Raw genomic sequence first — 16,703 nt, forward strand, 5'->3', positions numbered from 1 at the left:
CCGAATCGGTAAATGCCGAATCGGTAAATACCGAATCGGAAAGCAAACAAAAGTGAAACTTAAGTAGGCAGCCTATCAGGTGCTACCACCCTCCCCCTCCCCACCAGGAAGTGGCTACACAGGCAGCTGCAACTAATTAGAAGCTTCTGGAGAGGCAGTTGGAGCTGAGCTGAGTCCCTGAGCAGCAGAAAGGGTTGTGTGCACTTTTAAAACTGCAAAATGGCAAGCAGCAAAGAGAAAGAGCACACAGAGAGGAGGAGGAAAATGAAATTCAGCAGCATGGAGCTGCAGGTCCTTGTTGAGGAGGTGGTGAAGGTGCACCAAAAACTGTTTGGCAGGGAGTCCCTCACTGTGGCAGAATCTGCCAAAAGGAAACTCTGGCTGGACATAGTTGACAAAGTGAATGCAGTCAGAGTGACCACCAGAAACACAGAGGACCTGAAAAAGAGATTCTACGACCTCAGGAGCCAAACAAAAAAAGAATTGGCTGAACTTCACAAGCAGGCAACCAAAACAGGTGGAGGCAAGAACCCAGCATCCCCCCTTACTGACCTGGAGGAGATGGTGGCCTCAACCATTGAACCTGATAGCGTCTGCGGACTGGGAGAAGTGGACAGCTCAGCCAGGGCTGCAAGCAGAAAAGGTAAGACGCATGCACAGCGTTCCCCCCCATTCCATCATCCTTACCCTTTGTGGCCAAGTGAACCCCAGTGCAGTACTGCTAGCACTATACAGGAGCAATGCATCATGGTACAAGTAGTTAGAAAATGTACGACCATGTCATACAGCATAGCAACCAGCAAGTTAGGGAAATGATTGCAGAGAGAAGAAAGCTAAACTCAGAAATATTTAATTGTAGTGACTGTGAGACAGTAGCACTTAGCTAATGAGCGCTCATATGTCCACAGGTGACACATCTCGCAGGCGTTCCCAGGAGAGTGAAGGCATGGCACCAGAATGGGAGGAGAGTCAGGATCCAGGTCCAAGTACACAGAACGTCTCAAAGGACACAGGTACACCAAGTAGCCATCCTCCTGCACAAGACGCAGAAATGGCTCCGGAGTTGCAGGCGTCCCCTGACAGATCACAATCCCCTCTGTTGCTGTCAACCCCAGAAATGCCAGCATCACAGCATGAGACAACACCTGCATCACAACCAAGCAGGAGGCATGTCGTGGCCCCACTCTTAGAAATGGAGTCATCAGCAGGTGACATGGAGGGGGAAGAAACACACACCTTGCCTGTTGATGGTAGCTCTGCCACACTGCAGACCAGTGCAGAGGTGGCCCATACTGGTGCAAGACGCCACAGAGTCCAGGAAAGCAGTGCATCTGCATGTGTGGAGGCTCCAACTGTGTTCCGTGGCCTGGAGGGGAGCATGGTAAGAATCCAGAGGATGCAGGGAAAAGCCGTCTGGTCTTGCCAACGCCAAATGAGGTCCCTGAACAACAACATGGGAGACATAGGAAAGGGCATCAGGGAACTAGTTGATGTGAACAAAGGCATGTGTGCAGGGATTCGCGAAATGACCCCAATCGGTGCAGCTGCTATGCACCAAACTGGACAACGAATTAGCATCAAGGCGCAAGGAAAGGCAGCGAGTACATGCACAAAACAAAGCAATCAACCGCCTGGCCACAGCAACATCCCTGCTATGCAGGAGAAGCATTAACATGCAGGAGGCTGTAACCCAAAAGAGCAATGAGGTCACTAGGGGCATGGGCAGGATGACCAGTGCTCTTGAGGCGCTGTTAAATGCCCAAACAGCACAAACTGCTGCTCTGGATGTGCCCGAGAGTGAAGAGAGCACAAGCAGGAGCAGCTTGGCAAGCTCCCTTGTCCCAGAGACAAGGAGGAGCAGCAGGCGTCACGCTGAGGCCACAGGCCAGCAAGAAAGTGAGCACAGTGAGCACCATACAAGTGGCACTGGAAAGCGAGGACGAAAATGACTATTATGTTATGTTATGTTATGTTAAGCATTTTGTAAAGCGCAACAGCTGCCCAAGCAACAGGGCGTCCCGGCGCTAGAACCAACATAACCAACTAGGAGGAAGAAGAAGACCTACAGGGGGGGGAAAAGATGAGTTTTGATAGCTTTGCGGAAAGCTAGGAGGTTGTCGATGCAGCGGATGTGGGGGGGGGGGAATTCCATAACTTGGCTCCTAGCAGTCTGAAGGAACGACCTCCTATGCGACAGAACTTGGTATAGGGGACCTCGACTAAACCTTGCCCTTTAGAGCGAAGGTTGCGTTGGGGGTTGTAGGGTGTGAGCAGCGGGCGCAGGGGCTCTGGTCCTTCAAAATTCAGAATTTTAAAAGCAAAAATGAGGGCCTTGAATTGGATGCGAGCTTCCATAGGCAGCCAATGCAGTTTATGGATGGTAGCTTTTACGGAGCACTTTCTGGGTAGGCCAACTATTGCCCTGGCGGCGGAATTCTGAATCCGTTGGAATCTCTTAATTTCAGCTTTATTGGCTCCTAATAGCAGCACACTGGCATAGTCCAGCCTGGCTAGGATGGTCGATTGAACAATCAATTGCCTCGTTTTTGAGTCGAAGAAGCCTAAGATGGGATTAAGGCTTCTCAATAATCCAGTGCAAGTTGCGGCAACTTTCATAGTATGAGCCTGGAACTTGAGTGTCGAGTCCATCCATACTCCTAGATTTTTTACCAAAGTTTTAGGGAGGGGGGCCGGACCCAATGAGCTGGGCCACCAGAGGTCACTCCAGTTGTTGGTGTTTTTACCCATGAGCAGCACCTCAGTTTTTCCTCCATTAAGTTGGAGGCAATTCGCGGTCATCCAATTGGCCACTGCTGTCAGTCCATCCCTAAATCTAGTGGCATCGGGGGACGGGGCTTCGTTGAGGCTGATGACCAACTGAGTGTCATCAGCATACGATGTCATTGTGAGGACCCATTTTTTGGCAACTTCCGCCAGAGGTTGCATATACAAGTTAAAAAGTGATGGGCTAAGGGCCGAGCCTTGTGGCACCCCTTGTCCTATGTCTTGGGGTTGGGAAATGAATGGGGGGGCAGATACCTGGAAGGATCTGTTCGAGAGAAACGACCGGAACCATTCTAGTGCCGAATCTGTGATTCCGATGTTTTCCAGGCGTAGAAGTAGGATATCATGGGATACCGTATCAAAGGCCGCGCTGAGGTCGAGCAATATCAGCGCGGCACTTTTACCGGCATCCATGATTTTCCGCAGGTGTTCTGTAGAGGTAAGAAGAGCTGACTCCGTACTGTGACCCGGTCTGAACCCGTGTTGGGAAGGGTCCAGGATGTTGTTTGCCGCCATGTGGTTATTAAGCACTTTGTTTGCATGGGCCTCCGCTAGTTTCGCTACCCATGGTAGCAATGATACCGGCCGGTAATTCTCCGGTTTGGAGGGGTCTAGGGTGGGTTTCTTTATAATCGGAGTAATCCAAGCCTGCTTCCAGCAGATGGGTACCGTGGCCGTGGCAAAAGAGAGATTAAGGAGTGAGGTTAAATAAGGGAGGAAAAATTCCAGTTCTCTCTGAAAGTATACTGGCCTCATAGGATCTGCGGGGGCGCCTGATTTTACTTTCCTGCATATTTTAGTTAGATCCTCGCAAAAGATAGCTGGTATGCAGGAGAGCCTAGAGCCGTCTAGAATTACCTTGGGAACATTAATGTCCTCTGGAAGGTTGTGGTTGAAGGAATTATAAATTTTCTTTACTTTTTCCGTGAAAAAGGTGGCTAGCTCTTCACATTGTTGAGTAGAAGTGATGTGAGAAGCGGGTTTGTCTCCATTCTGTAATTTTTTTACGATTTTAAAGATAGTTTTTGTAGGATTGGGGCTTATTTTGATCTCATTCGCGAAAAAGTCTGCGCGGGCTGTGCGTATGGCTTTATGATACGATTTGAGCTGGTCTAAATAAGCATTTTTGTCCTCCAAAGTGTAATCCTTCCTCCATTGACGTTCCGCCCTCTTACATGCTTTCCTCAGATTTTTCAGATTGTCATCGTACCAAGGGTTGGAGGGAGTGTTACGTCCTTTCGTCCACTTAGCCGGTATGATCGCGTCCAGTCCCTTGATGAGCCAGTCCTGGAAGGCTGCATACGACGTTTCAATGTCGTTACTGCCCTCCAAGTTAAGCTCACCAAGGCTGTCCGCAAGGTTGAGGTGTTGGAGTTTGTGCCAGGGCCGCTTCATGCATGAGGTGGAAGTCATTTTAACTGGACGGGAGACGTTAGGAATATGGACCGTGACTAGAGAGTGGTCTGTCCAGACCATGGGTTTGGGTTCATCAGCTCTGGCTTCTGAGATGTTAGTAAACACCGGGTCAAGTAGGTGACCAGCTATATGTGTAGGAGTTTGAACGAGTGGGGTCAGTTGCAGGGCTGCTAGGTCCGCTAAAAAGTTGCTGATGTTGACATCCGTGGTATTGTCTAGATGGAGATTAAGGTCCCCTAAAATGGTAAAATTCGCTGAACCAATAATTAGAGCATGAGATGTCTCAAGGAGTTCTTCCATAAATCTCGAGGAAGGCCCCGGGGGTCTATAGATAAACAGGCCCGAGAAAGAGTACTGCGGGCTCGTGGTTATTTTAAAACGTGCGCATTCACTGTCCGCTATGCTTTCTTTGTGAAAGGAGCAGGTAAAGGAAGATCTATAGATGGCAGCAATGCCACCTCCTCTCGAGTCCCTATTGATATTTGTCATGGAGTATCCATCCGGTAATGCTAAATTGGGGATGGTAGTTAGATCGTCTCTCAACCAGGTTTCACTCAGAAACAGAATATCAGGATTGTCGTCTATTAAAAGCGTTCTTACCTCCGCATGGTGTTTGACCAGGGATCTAACATTGAGCTGGGAGATGGTAAGTGAAGCTTGGCTTCTTCCGGTCGTTTTGTGGCTGATTGGACGTGGCTCAGGTGCAACCCACTTGCAGTTTTTACATTGAAGCGCGGTATGTCCGATGCGTCCTTCTACATTATAACATCTAGGGCCTGGGTTAAGTGCGCCGAGTAAGTTCCTATCGTACACGAACAATTTTTGAGCAGGGGGTCTGGCGAAAGGCGAGGTCTTGGCGAGGACGGGCGAAGACGGGCTTGCCTTAGGCGCGCCTTCGGCGCGCCAACGGCGCGCCCGCTGCGCCCGTCCGCTGCGCATACGATGGATGCACATAATTTAAGCCAGAAAAAGTGGGAGGGGGGTGTGGCCTCGGAGTGGGCGTGGCCTCTTTCCTCGCCGGCAATGGCGATTGAAAATGAATGTGGTGCCTGGGCTCCGCTGACAGCGCTAAGATCCGCTGTGCGGTGCGCTCGAGTGCACACAGAGATTCTATCAACTGCCAGGGAGCAGCGTGAGTTTTTAAAAAAGGTACAGAGTTATTCGTGACACAAGTGAAGTAATTTTTAAAAACAGGGATCAGGTGCTCCCGGCTTCCGCCTCAGGAGTATAGCAGGTTCCAGTTCATGGTGAAGTGAACCAGGACTGACATCATTGAAGTTAAATACTTTTTGTTGCACATTTGTGCTTTAGAAACCTACGTCATGACACAATTAAACTACATTGGGTGCATACTCCACCTGTCTGTGTCTCTTTACTTACTTAAAAGAAGTTGCGTGTGATCTCTTCCCGTCTGTGTCTGCCATCAGTTGGTGTTGCAACTCCAGATGTGTGTGGTTCAGGCAGTGCTTGCTCATCATCATGGTCCTCATAATCAGAGATATCCACTTCGGTGCCCTTCTTAACCGCAAGGTTGTGCAGCATTGCACAGGCTGCAATCATCTTGCAGCAGGTGATTGGTGTGTACTGGCGGGCCCTTCCACTCTTATGTAGGCAGCAAAACCTGCTCTTCCACATACCAAAGGTGCGCTCCACAATGTTTCGGGTTGTTTTGTGTGCCCTGTTGTATCTCCTCTGGCTTGGTGTTGTAGGGTTGAGGTAGGGTGTGAGGATGAAGGACCGGAGGGCATATGCACTGTCCCCTAATTGTAAGAAGAAAAAACATTACTCACATGCACACACACACATCCATCTGCAATACGTATCAAGGGAGTTTCACACAGTGTGTAACCTAGCAAGTATCCTTCGCCGGATTCCCCCGCTGTCAGGCGTGCGTAGATCCCTCTGTTTTGAAAGATGAAAGAGTCATGGGTACTCCTGGGAAATTTGGCTACTATGTCAGTAATCATGTACTTGGAATCACAGATCACCTGTACATTTATGGTGTGGGTGGACTTCCTGTTCCGATAAATGTACTCTGTGGCAGCAGGTGGGCATATTGGTATGTGGGTACCATCAATACAGCCAATGATGTTTGGAAAAAGCGCCATCTGATAAAAATCTGTCTTTGTCCGTTGCAGGGAAGCTGATGTAGTAATGCATTCTCTGCAACATGGCATGAAGGAATTTTTTAAAGAAATGGGACAGACAGCTCTGGGACACCCCACCTACCGCAGCAACCACACTCAGGTAACTTCCAGATGCAAGCAGGTGTAGGCTGCACAGCACCTGCACATGGGGTGGGATGGCGTGCGCCCTTGGGGTTGGATGATCCAACAGTGGGTGGAGTTCCCTGATAAGGTCCAGGATAGTTTGGGGGGCCAGCCTGTACCTTTGTAGGATCTCTGGCTCAGTTAGCTGAACTAGAGTGATCCTCTGCCTGTACACCTGCTCCTACCTCCTCCAGACCCTCTCTCCTTCTGCCTGTATCCGTAGCCGCCTCGCAATGACATAGAATGCCGCCATTCTGGTGAAACTGTTGCATTTTGGGGCCTTTTTTATAGCCTGCACCTAGTTACCACCTGATTTCAATCCATGGTAAATACCGACTCTTAAATACCGAATTTCATGCAAATTCGGTATTTAAGAGGTTATCTACATCTCAAAATTCATTTTTTCCATTTCCTATTCACCGATTCGGAAAATTTACCTATTCGGAAAATTTACCGATTCGGTAAAGTTTCCGATTCAGAAACTTTACCAATTCGGAAAATTTAAAGATTCGGTTACATTTCCGATTCGGAAACTTTACCGATTCGGTAATTTTGCCGATTCGGTAAATTTACCGTTTCGGATGTTTTTGGGTCCCCTACATCCCAAATGCCCAATACCGGTCGGTAACGGCCGAAATTCGGTAATTTCGGCCGTTTCCGACCGGTATTGGGCCACCTACATTTGGCCCCATGTCTCCTCGTTCAGATATGGTGTTGTGTGAAGCTGTAGCTGCGGACTGAAGCTGTAGAGTTCAAAGCTTGCTAACCCGAGCCCAAGAAGCATCTCTTTACTAGAAGACACCAGCAGCACGCGGGCCAAGAACACCTGTGTTACTCCTACCTTAGGCTCTTTTCTATCCAGCTGTGATAGGACTTGCTCCCAATTTGTAGCAAGCCTGAAAGCGTGGCCACAACACCAAAAAACACGATTAAGCCTCCCCTGTGCAGTTACTTTTTCCCAGTGAGTCCTGACCGACTCGCATTCACATGTTTCAATAGATACATTCCTACAGTCAGTTTTCTCATGGATAATTTTCTTGCCTTGGTTTTTTTTTTTGGGGTTGTTGCCAATTATTTGTTTCTTCTCCATTACATCAAGGTTGGCTTACATCTTCCCATGCATGGCGTACCGGTTTGTCATTGGCTGTGCCCTATCACTGCCTTCTCTTAGCTAAATACCTGTCTTAAAAGGTGGCAAAAGGAGTACATAGTAGGATTTCTACATTTGTATATGGTGCCGCATATATGTACAACATAGTGTATATTATGTCACTGTTAAGCAGTCCTCGGAAGCTGGTAAAATCGAGAGTGGCCCAGTAGGCCCTGGTCCTCTGAGATCCCTTGCCAAAGCCAGCCACCAATTATGGAATATGCAATAATGTAATGCCAGATCTAGGAACCCTTGAATCAGGGCAGAATTTTTCTGATCATGACACCTCTAGAAAGACAATTACACCATATTGCTGCAAAACAAACCAGTCGCATGTAGGTTACGTTTTGATTGCTGACACTTACAATCACATTAAAAGGCTATTTTCTAACAGCAATGGCCAAAGAGAGCCTCTGTAGTAGGTTGAGTGGGAATTACTGTAATTGTAAACTGCATTATATAGCAATTATTAGCTCTGCGTAAAGGTGTGCAAGACAACTAAATCTGTTGGCACTTACCAACATGCACCTTGAGGAACGTGAAGTAAAGGAGACTAGAGTTTCATTTAGATTTTTATGGACAGAGAACTGTGCCACATATGTGGTGAAGTACCCTGTCCACTAAACTTACGTTCGGTTCACTCTGTTTAAGATCTGTTGGACCATCATGTCTGGCTTTGCCAAATTAAATCTTATACTGGTAGCCCGACGGATTTGGGAGCGCCGTTGTAATTATTTTACACCATCTGTCCTATTTAGCGTAGACATTCTTATGTACTTTTTTCTGTTCGGGACTGCCAGGAAAAGCCTGTGAATCCCTCCGCTGCCATGGTGGACCAGAGTATATTCCACTAGGGTCTAAATAACCCCCACATATCCTGTAGACTCCTATCAAACCCCCACATGAACGAGAGGTGAAATACTATCAGTGGGTCTTCAGCACTCTGGGTTTCCCCTGATAGATCACTTTGGCAACTCACAAGTCTAGGGACCAGTAGTATGTGTCCTTTATAAGAATGGTTTGTCACTTCCAAAGGGACACATTCCTTATTAGCTGTTTGCAGGTGACGATACTAAGCATATAATACATTTCCACTAGTTTACAAAATCATTTTTACACCTTTATCCTACCACCTATGCACTGGACTCAACAAATCTGTTTTTTATACTCTCTTTCCTGGGTAGGTTCAGAGTTGCTCAGCAGGAAATTGAAGGGCTTTTTCATACTGAATATTTTTGGCATGGGACACATTGAGATTAACTAAAGTTAATGTAGGCTTGCATTTTAAAATGGCTAACGCCGGTTGCCATCTTGCTTCGTGACACATGAACTTTTATTTCTGATTAAACTGAATTTCAATGCTGTCAAATACGAAGATCTTTTTCTTACAGTCTCATGAGAGCAAATGTTTTATTTTGCTGCAATCATTGAGGAATGTTAGAATTGGTGTCAAATCTGAAAAGACACCTGCTGAGTGCAGGCTGGTCGAATGTATTTTGTTTTCTTGCAGATAAATGTGAGTTTGAAGGACACAAAGAGAAGCTTTTTTGGGAGGAGCCTGAGAAGCTAATGAACTCAAGATTGTATCTTTTTAATCTATCCTGATTGTATCATTTTATGGGTACTATGTGTAGGTATAGCACATTAGAATAGTGTGATTTGAGCTAGTGCAGAGTAGGCTATGGAGCAGAATTGGTTTGTCCACTTAAAAGACAGCTTAGAGCTCTCTTTATGAGAATACTGACTTTCTAAACTTTTTGTTGAGGTGACTATATGCTAGCTCCTCCTCTTCTCTTTAGGACTTGACTTGATTTTAACTTTATATTGTTTGACACTAATTTGCTGATTTTGCTTTCTGTAAGCATTTAACCTTTAATAAACCTATAAGGCTTGAAAACGTAATCCTTCTCTGCCTTCATTGTGAAACCTAATGTTTCACGTTAATTAAATATATTGATTTGCTGACCAGCCTCAGTTGCAAATTTAGATCTATCAGGTAGCTTTTTATGGGCCCAAAATCTGCACAAAGAATAGCGCTAAAAAGCTTCTCAACCCTTCCGTGTAAGGGGAAATCTCAAAAAGTGTGCTCCACAAAACGCCTTTAAAACATCTAAGCTTCCTTGCTCTGAATTAGAATATTTTGAGATCAGCTTGAAACGACTCTCTGCGATTGCTGTACTAAACATCATGGATCAATTAAGGCCACTAACAGTTTAAGTTGAAGTTATAAACTCCAATTTGGCCAATCACAGATGTTAGGCCTTGATCCCTGAAATGACTTATACATACAATAAACTGAACCAACATAAGAGACATTTATCTGCTATGAAGGGTTACACAAATATTCATCTATGATCAAGGAAGACGTTATCAAGAAGTAAGGTGAGATAGGAGAAATCAAAGATCTCATTGCCAAAATGAGGGCAGAGAGAAAGTCAAGTGTTTCTTGAAATCTTTTAGTGATCGTTGTGTGCTGGAGGATATAACATTAAAAGGTGGTAACAAAGTTGGACCAAAGTTGAAGTGTACCCAAAACCCTAACCTTCCAAAAACACTGAAAAACTTTGAGAGAGGAGTGCACACCATTCACACATCCCATTACCCAATCTGGCCTGTGACCGTCAACTCGCTGCACCGAAAATAGTTGTGTTGAGATGGGCCCAAAATACACTGTGTCCTGTTCCAAAGTTTAAAGATGTAGACATGGATTTATTATTTTCGAAGAGGAATAAATGAACTGTGACAAAACAATTTTAAACATTGAAACCATACTCTGCCTTTCTTTCCCTAAATAGGAAGCAAAATAGAGCAGTGAACCGCTTGAAGTAAAAGCAAAGTTAATATTCAGACAGTTTTAACTTCTTGTCTTGTCTTGTGTGTACTCTGATCACTGTTTATAGCTTGTCAGCCTAAGTCAAGATATTATTCTATTTAACTCTTTGACAGTCAAAATACAAAAGCGTGGAAATTTCAAGGCAAATGCACACACAGTTCTTATGTTCTAATAGTGAACTGATAGCCCCCAAACCAAATGGTATTTATCATGGTGCATGAAGCAATATTTTTTTTACACTTAGATACTGACTTCACAAACCTAATCAATGTGTCATTTACTGCAGGTGTGGTTCCAAACATCCTAAAACATGAAATCAACACGACACTTGAGTGGAACTGACAACAGACCTTCAAAACCTATTTTACTTCCAGCCACATTCAAATCTACGCTTTAAAACATTTCTGTATTGTGTGCTGCTATTCACTGAATCTCGACTTCTGCTTTTAATATTGTTTTAGTATTTCACGCGCACTTGCACTTTTGGCGCGCTCGCTCACCTGTTGCCTGTCTGACTTCCCCGGTCCGACCACGGTTTGTACCGTTTATTGCGGAGGGAAGACCAGTTAGTTTACAGTCTTCCGGAACCGCACTTCCGCCCAGGTTGACGCTCTAGTCTCCAGCTGGACCTACTTAAGGGCTGGCTGGAGAGGAGGCGCAGCGGGCGTGTTGCTGGCGCGCCAAAGGCACGCCTAAGGCAAGCCCGTCTGCGCCCGTTCGCGCCTCGTCCGGTCCTAGGGCCAGAACCCCTGGACCTTTCATTGAAGGCAGGGACTTTCTAACATACTCAGGGGATAATCTTCATGCCCTCCGCCAACATAGGAGTAAGACATGTTCGCTGCTCCCCTGTGAAGCACCTCCTAGTGCAGAGAATATTCAATGTCCTGAATGTCTAACTAAAATCTCGAGGAGCACCCGGGTCTTGCCCAAATCCATCAAAAAATTGAACATCTTAGCCCCGGAAATGATAGAACTCCAGCTAGCACTCATCAATGCTAGATCACTGATCAAAAACAAGTACAAAATTGGAGATTTTATCACTGATAACAAACTGGACATCCTGTTTATCACTGAAACCTGGGATGACCAATCATCTGATTCGGTCTTCAACATCACAGTCCCCCATGGGTACAAAGTTGTCAGACAGGATAGACAACTTAAAAAAGGGGGAGGGCTTGCAATCATTCATAAGAATGAGCTTAACACCCTCTGCTCATCCATACCTACACCGGATTGTGAGGCAGTACATTTTAAAATTTCCTTTGGTGACCAAAAGACATTTAATGGTATACTAATTTACCGTCCTCCCGGTCCCAGAAATAGTTTCCTTACTACTTTTCACTCACTATTAGAGCTAGGGCTCCATTTGGAATTCTTCACCATCCTAGGGGATATGAACTTCCATCTTGATCTCCCAGAGGAGAGAGAAACACGAGAACTTCTTGATGTCACCACAGGATTAGGGCTACAGCAGATCATGCACTATCCCACGCATGTAGCAGGTCACACTTTGGATGGACTTTTCACCAACAATCCAGCCATCGCTAAGACATCTTTACTCCCTTTGACCAGGACAGATCACTATGCTGTCTTGTTTAGCTACAACCTGCCCCGATCTTTTGCTGGTAACACGGCCAGCAGTAAGGCTCTCGGCAGAGCATGGCATAAAATTGACCAGAGTACCCTGGATGCCAAGCTCGTTCATAGCCAATCTGCTTTGCACAGGGAAGCAGAAGCCTCAGCCATAAATTACACTGCATGGCTAGAGTCAAACTTTGCAATGGTTGTTCCGAAATTAGTGATAAATAAAAATAGGAAAGTTCCATCTGCCCCCTTGGTTCTCCGAGGCCCTACGATTAGATAAGCAAGCTTGCAGAAGGCAGGAAAGACGATGGAGGAAAATCTATGAAGAAGCAGAGAAAGAACTATATAAAGCCACACTGACTGACTATAAGAAAAAGTTAATTACGGAAAAAAGTCAGTATTATACGACGCAAATTGAAGGGGCTGGTACATCCAGCAAGGAACTCTTTAAGACTATAAAGAACCTAATCTCAGCACCCAAGGACGACACTGCCAACTCTAACCAAGATTTCTGCAACACTCTAGGCCATTTTTTCAACTCCAAGGTGGACCAAATATACGACCAATTCACCACGCACAGATCAGTCACTAATAACGCAGAACAAGTACCAGCAGGCAAAGTGACTTTCTTAGATTTTTCTCCGGCCTGCTCCGAGCAACTATCTACTCTTCTCTCTTCTACCAAATCAGGATCACCGGATGATCCTTGTCCCCCCAGGATTCTCAAAAGCATCAGCCACATTATTAGCCCATTGCTAACTAACGTGTTTAATCAGATGCTACCGCAAGGCCACTTCCCTTCAATATGTAAACAGGCTTGTATTCTGCCTCTTTTAAAAAAAGCTAATCTAGATATAACTGATCCTGCTAACTACCGTCCTATTGCTAGACTCCCTGTTCCCGCTAACATTTTTGAGAAACGGCTAAACACTGAACTCTCCACCTTTATTGCGGAAAACGAAATCTTGGATCAGAGTCAGTTTGGTTTCAGAGCGGGTCACAGCACCGAGACGGCTCTAATAAAAACCACTGAGGAAATCCGAAAAACACTAGACGGCGGGGGTCGGCAGCCCTGGTTCTCCTCGACCGGTCCGCGGCATTTGATACCGTGGACCGTACGAGCCTGGTCAAACGTCTAAAAACCATCGGTATAGGAGGAAGGGCCCTTTCCCTTTTAACGTCATTCCTTTCGGACCGAACACAAACTGTGCAACTGGGCAATTTTAAATCTACACCCTTCATCCTGCTATGTGGGGTGCTGCAGGGGTCCTCTTTGAGCCCCACGCTTTTTAATATTTATGTCTCTGAACTAGCCTCTCTGATTAGAAGTTTTAACCTATGTCCAACTTCTTATGCTGACGACACTCAGTTGGTCATCTCAGCAGTGGATAAGGACATCAACTACTCAACCAAACTTCATGAATGTATGGTCTCCCTGAGCGACTGGATGGGTAGGCACTTCCTTAAGCTGAACTCGGGAAAAACTGAGGTGGTGCTATTTGGTAACCTCTCCCCTCAGTCGTCATCAGTTTGGTGGCCGGACACACTGGGCATTACTACTACACCAGTGGCCAAGGCTAAGAATTTGGGGGTCATTATGAATGATAAACTCAACATGAAGTCCCAAATTTCAAAGGTGGTCTCTTCTGCATTCTTCACCATTAAAATGGTATGGAAAATTCTGCCTTTCATTCCTATAAACATTAGAAAAACTGTGATGACCTCCCTTGAGTTATCCAAATTGGATTACTGTAATGGACTGTACATCAATCTAAAATCCAACTTACTCAGAAGGTTGCAGTCAGTACAGAACGCCGCGGCAAGACTGGTCCTGGATGCCCCGAAATATCAGTCTACTAGTGCAGGCATTCGGGAACCACAATGGCTACCAGTCGGCCAGCGGATCAAATTTAAGGCACTTTGCACGGCCTTTAAGGCCCTGCATGGAGAAGGACCACGATTTCTGAAGGATCTTTTCAGCTGGTACTCTCCCAGCAGATCGCTTCGTTCAGCCAATGCATTCCTGATGCACACCCCCAGAATTAAAAGGACTCATTGGGGGGGAAGTCCTCCTCCTTGTTTGAGTTCAGGAAACTGCTCAAAACATGGCATTTTAGAAACTAGCTTTTCTGACACCGTTTTTTCGAGACCGTGAGCGCCTAGACACCTCCGGATAGTAGTGCGCATAATTAGTTGTTATAACATAACATAACACACCCTCCCCCAGGAAAATATTGGAAAAAGAGGCAAACAGACAAATACAGGACAACGTTCAGCAAAAAGAGTTCCTTCAAGGCCAAAAGTTGAGTTGCACACTTAACAGTTGAACTGAAACTACCCTTGTTGATATGAGAGAAAAACACCTTATCACAATTGACGAAGACAACCAGGACGCCCTCATAGTCATAGACAGTTCAGCTTTCTATGAGATGGTCAATGCCAGTCTATTTAAAAGTCTCAAAGACTGGCAATCCTGCATTGAATTAGATCACTCGATTCGTACCACATATGGATTGGATCCTCATTTTCATCCATCTGCAAGTGACATACGGGGTACTACATGGTTCACCTCCATCTCTTGGTTTGTTTATGTCCCCTTTGACCAATCTGCTGAGGAACTATTGGACACATTTCCAAATGTATGCAGATGTAAAGCAAATAATGAAAAAATTTGGAACTCAACTCAGCTAGTCAATCAAACGTCACCAAATGCTTTGTTCACATTCAACAATGGATGAATGGATGTTTCTTTTTCCTTAATGGCTCAAAAACTGAAATCTGAACATTCAAAGAAACCACTCCAGGCTTAAGCTCCTCTTGACATCGAAAACCCTTAAAAACCACCATGTAAGTATGAAATGTATTTGTCATATTTGACACTGATCTTTCATTTACACACATGTTTGACAACACAAGGATAATAGACATCAATTTCCAACATTCCATGCTTCAGGAAATTATCACGTTCCTTGAAACTCAACAAAGAGTGCAGTTAACATGAGTGTTGGTAATAGAATGGATTGATTACTGTAACACCATATATATTTGGCATACAGGCAACACCTTGTTCAAACCAGGCCACAAGACTGTCTTAATACTAGGAAACTTGACCATGTGACACCGTAGCAAAAGTTACTTTACTGGACTGTAGTGTTCACCCTAATATTATTGGCATCCCATCTGAAGAACCCGAAAAGGAAATGTACCCTTTTCAGAGAAAAGGAGAACTAGCAGGTGTATTTCGCCCCTCCTCTAGGGAGTGATGCTCTGGTAGACAGAGTATGTTAGGAGTCAGATAAACCTGTGAAATGACCTCTTATCTGCAGATGATGATAAGAAGGAGTCCAGCCCTGGTACCGCAAATCAACACTCATACACAGTGATTGGTATTTCACAATTATACGGTTAGTCATTATGCAATAATTGTTTGAGTAAAAAGTGGATCAGAATGAACAAGATTATGGTAAACAACTCAGGAGATAATTTATTTATTTATTTATTTATGTTTTTGTATAGCGCCTGACTAGACCCCCGAAGGGGTATCTCCGCGCTTTTGCCTGTGGAAGGAACATAGATTATGCAGATTCGTGCTCGAAATGACTGAGTGAAAAACATATTTTTAACTGTCAGTAAAGAGATGAGTTTTAAGGGTCTTACGGAAGGACAGGTGATTAGTGATTTGTTTCAGTGTCTGAGGGAGAGAGTTCCAAAGAACCGGACCGGTGTGTGCCAGGGCACAGCCTCCCTGTCTGGATTTTTTTATTCTGGGTACCTGCAATAGCTGTAGGTTGCTGGAGCGTAGTGCGCGCCCAGGGACATAGGGTTGAAACGCTTTAGTAAGGTATTTAGGCCCCCTACCTATCAGGCATTTATGGATGGAGCACAGGATTTTAAATTTTGTGCGTTGCCGCACAGGGAGCCAGTGTAGTTCAGCAAGCAGAGGGCGGGAGGGAGTTCTAGGTGGAGCATTGAGAACCAACCTTGCCGCCGTGTTTTGGACTACCTGCAGTTTGTTCAATTGGCCTTCGTTAGTTGATAAAAGAAGGCCATTGCAGTAGTCCAATCTGCTGATAACTAATGCCTGGACTAAGGTCTTTCTGTGTATGTCTGGTAGGTATGGAAACACCCTTCTCAGAAGTCCAATAGCCCGGAAGCATGTACCGGCAACTTGGTTGACATGATCCTTGAATGTAAGGGCTTGATCGAATAGCACTCCCAGGTTTTTCACAGTCTGTTTCGGGATGGGGACAGGTCCTAGTTCAATAGGCCACCACTCATCGGACCACAATTTCACCGCGCATGTGCATTAGGGTGAAGGTTAAGAAAGCCCCAATCATATTGCATCACTTATCCCTAACCTATTATCCTAATCCCTTTTCAATGTATCTATAATAGTTTCAGCCATCCAACTTAACGGGCTGCAATAGTTTTCAATAACCTTTACTGAACCCAGCCATGTATAGGTCACCTTATGCTGTCAGTCGGAAGTCAGCTGTTCAGCATCTCCCCAAAGCACCGAGTTAATGGGTCTTCCTTGTCCCTGCACCATTATCTCGCCTTCATTGGTGATGGTGTCTTATGAGAAGAGGGGACATTTTGGAGGACAACTCTAAGTTCATGAGGTTCCATTGATCTCATGTTCTAGTAGACTTCTTTGACACTGCCA

At 45.4% G+C, this 16,703-nt stretch overlaps 1 long non-coding RNA gene across 1 annotated transcript in view; it reads right to left on the bottom strand.

Annotated features, from left to right (window-relative positions):
- Positions 1-847: 847 nt before the first annotated feature.
- The window catches only part of LOC144780986 (uncharacterized), a 57,669-nt gene continuing 41,813 nt past the window's right edge, over positions 848-16,703 (bottom strand). The window contains exons 2-3 of the long non-coding RNA XR_013600852.1: positions 5,581-5,960; positions 848-1,441 (exon numbers count right to left, since the gene is read on the bottom strand). This is a non-coding gene — a long non-coding RNA (uncharacterized LOC144780986). The remainder of the gene's footprint in view (positions 1,442-5,580; positions 5,961-16,703) is intronic.

This window comes from Lissotriton helveticus, chromosome 9 (assembly GCF_964261635.1).
Source record: "Lissotriton helveticus chromosome 9, aLisHel1.1, whole genome shotgun sequence".
Classification (NCBI taxonomy): domain Eukaryota; kingdom Metazoa; phylum Chordata; class Amphibia; order Caudata; family Salamandridae; genus Lissotriton; species Lissotriton helveticus.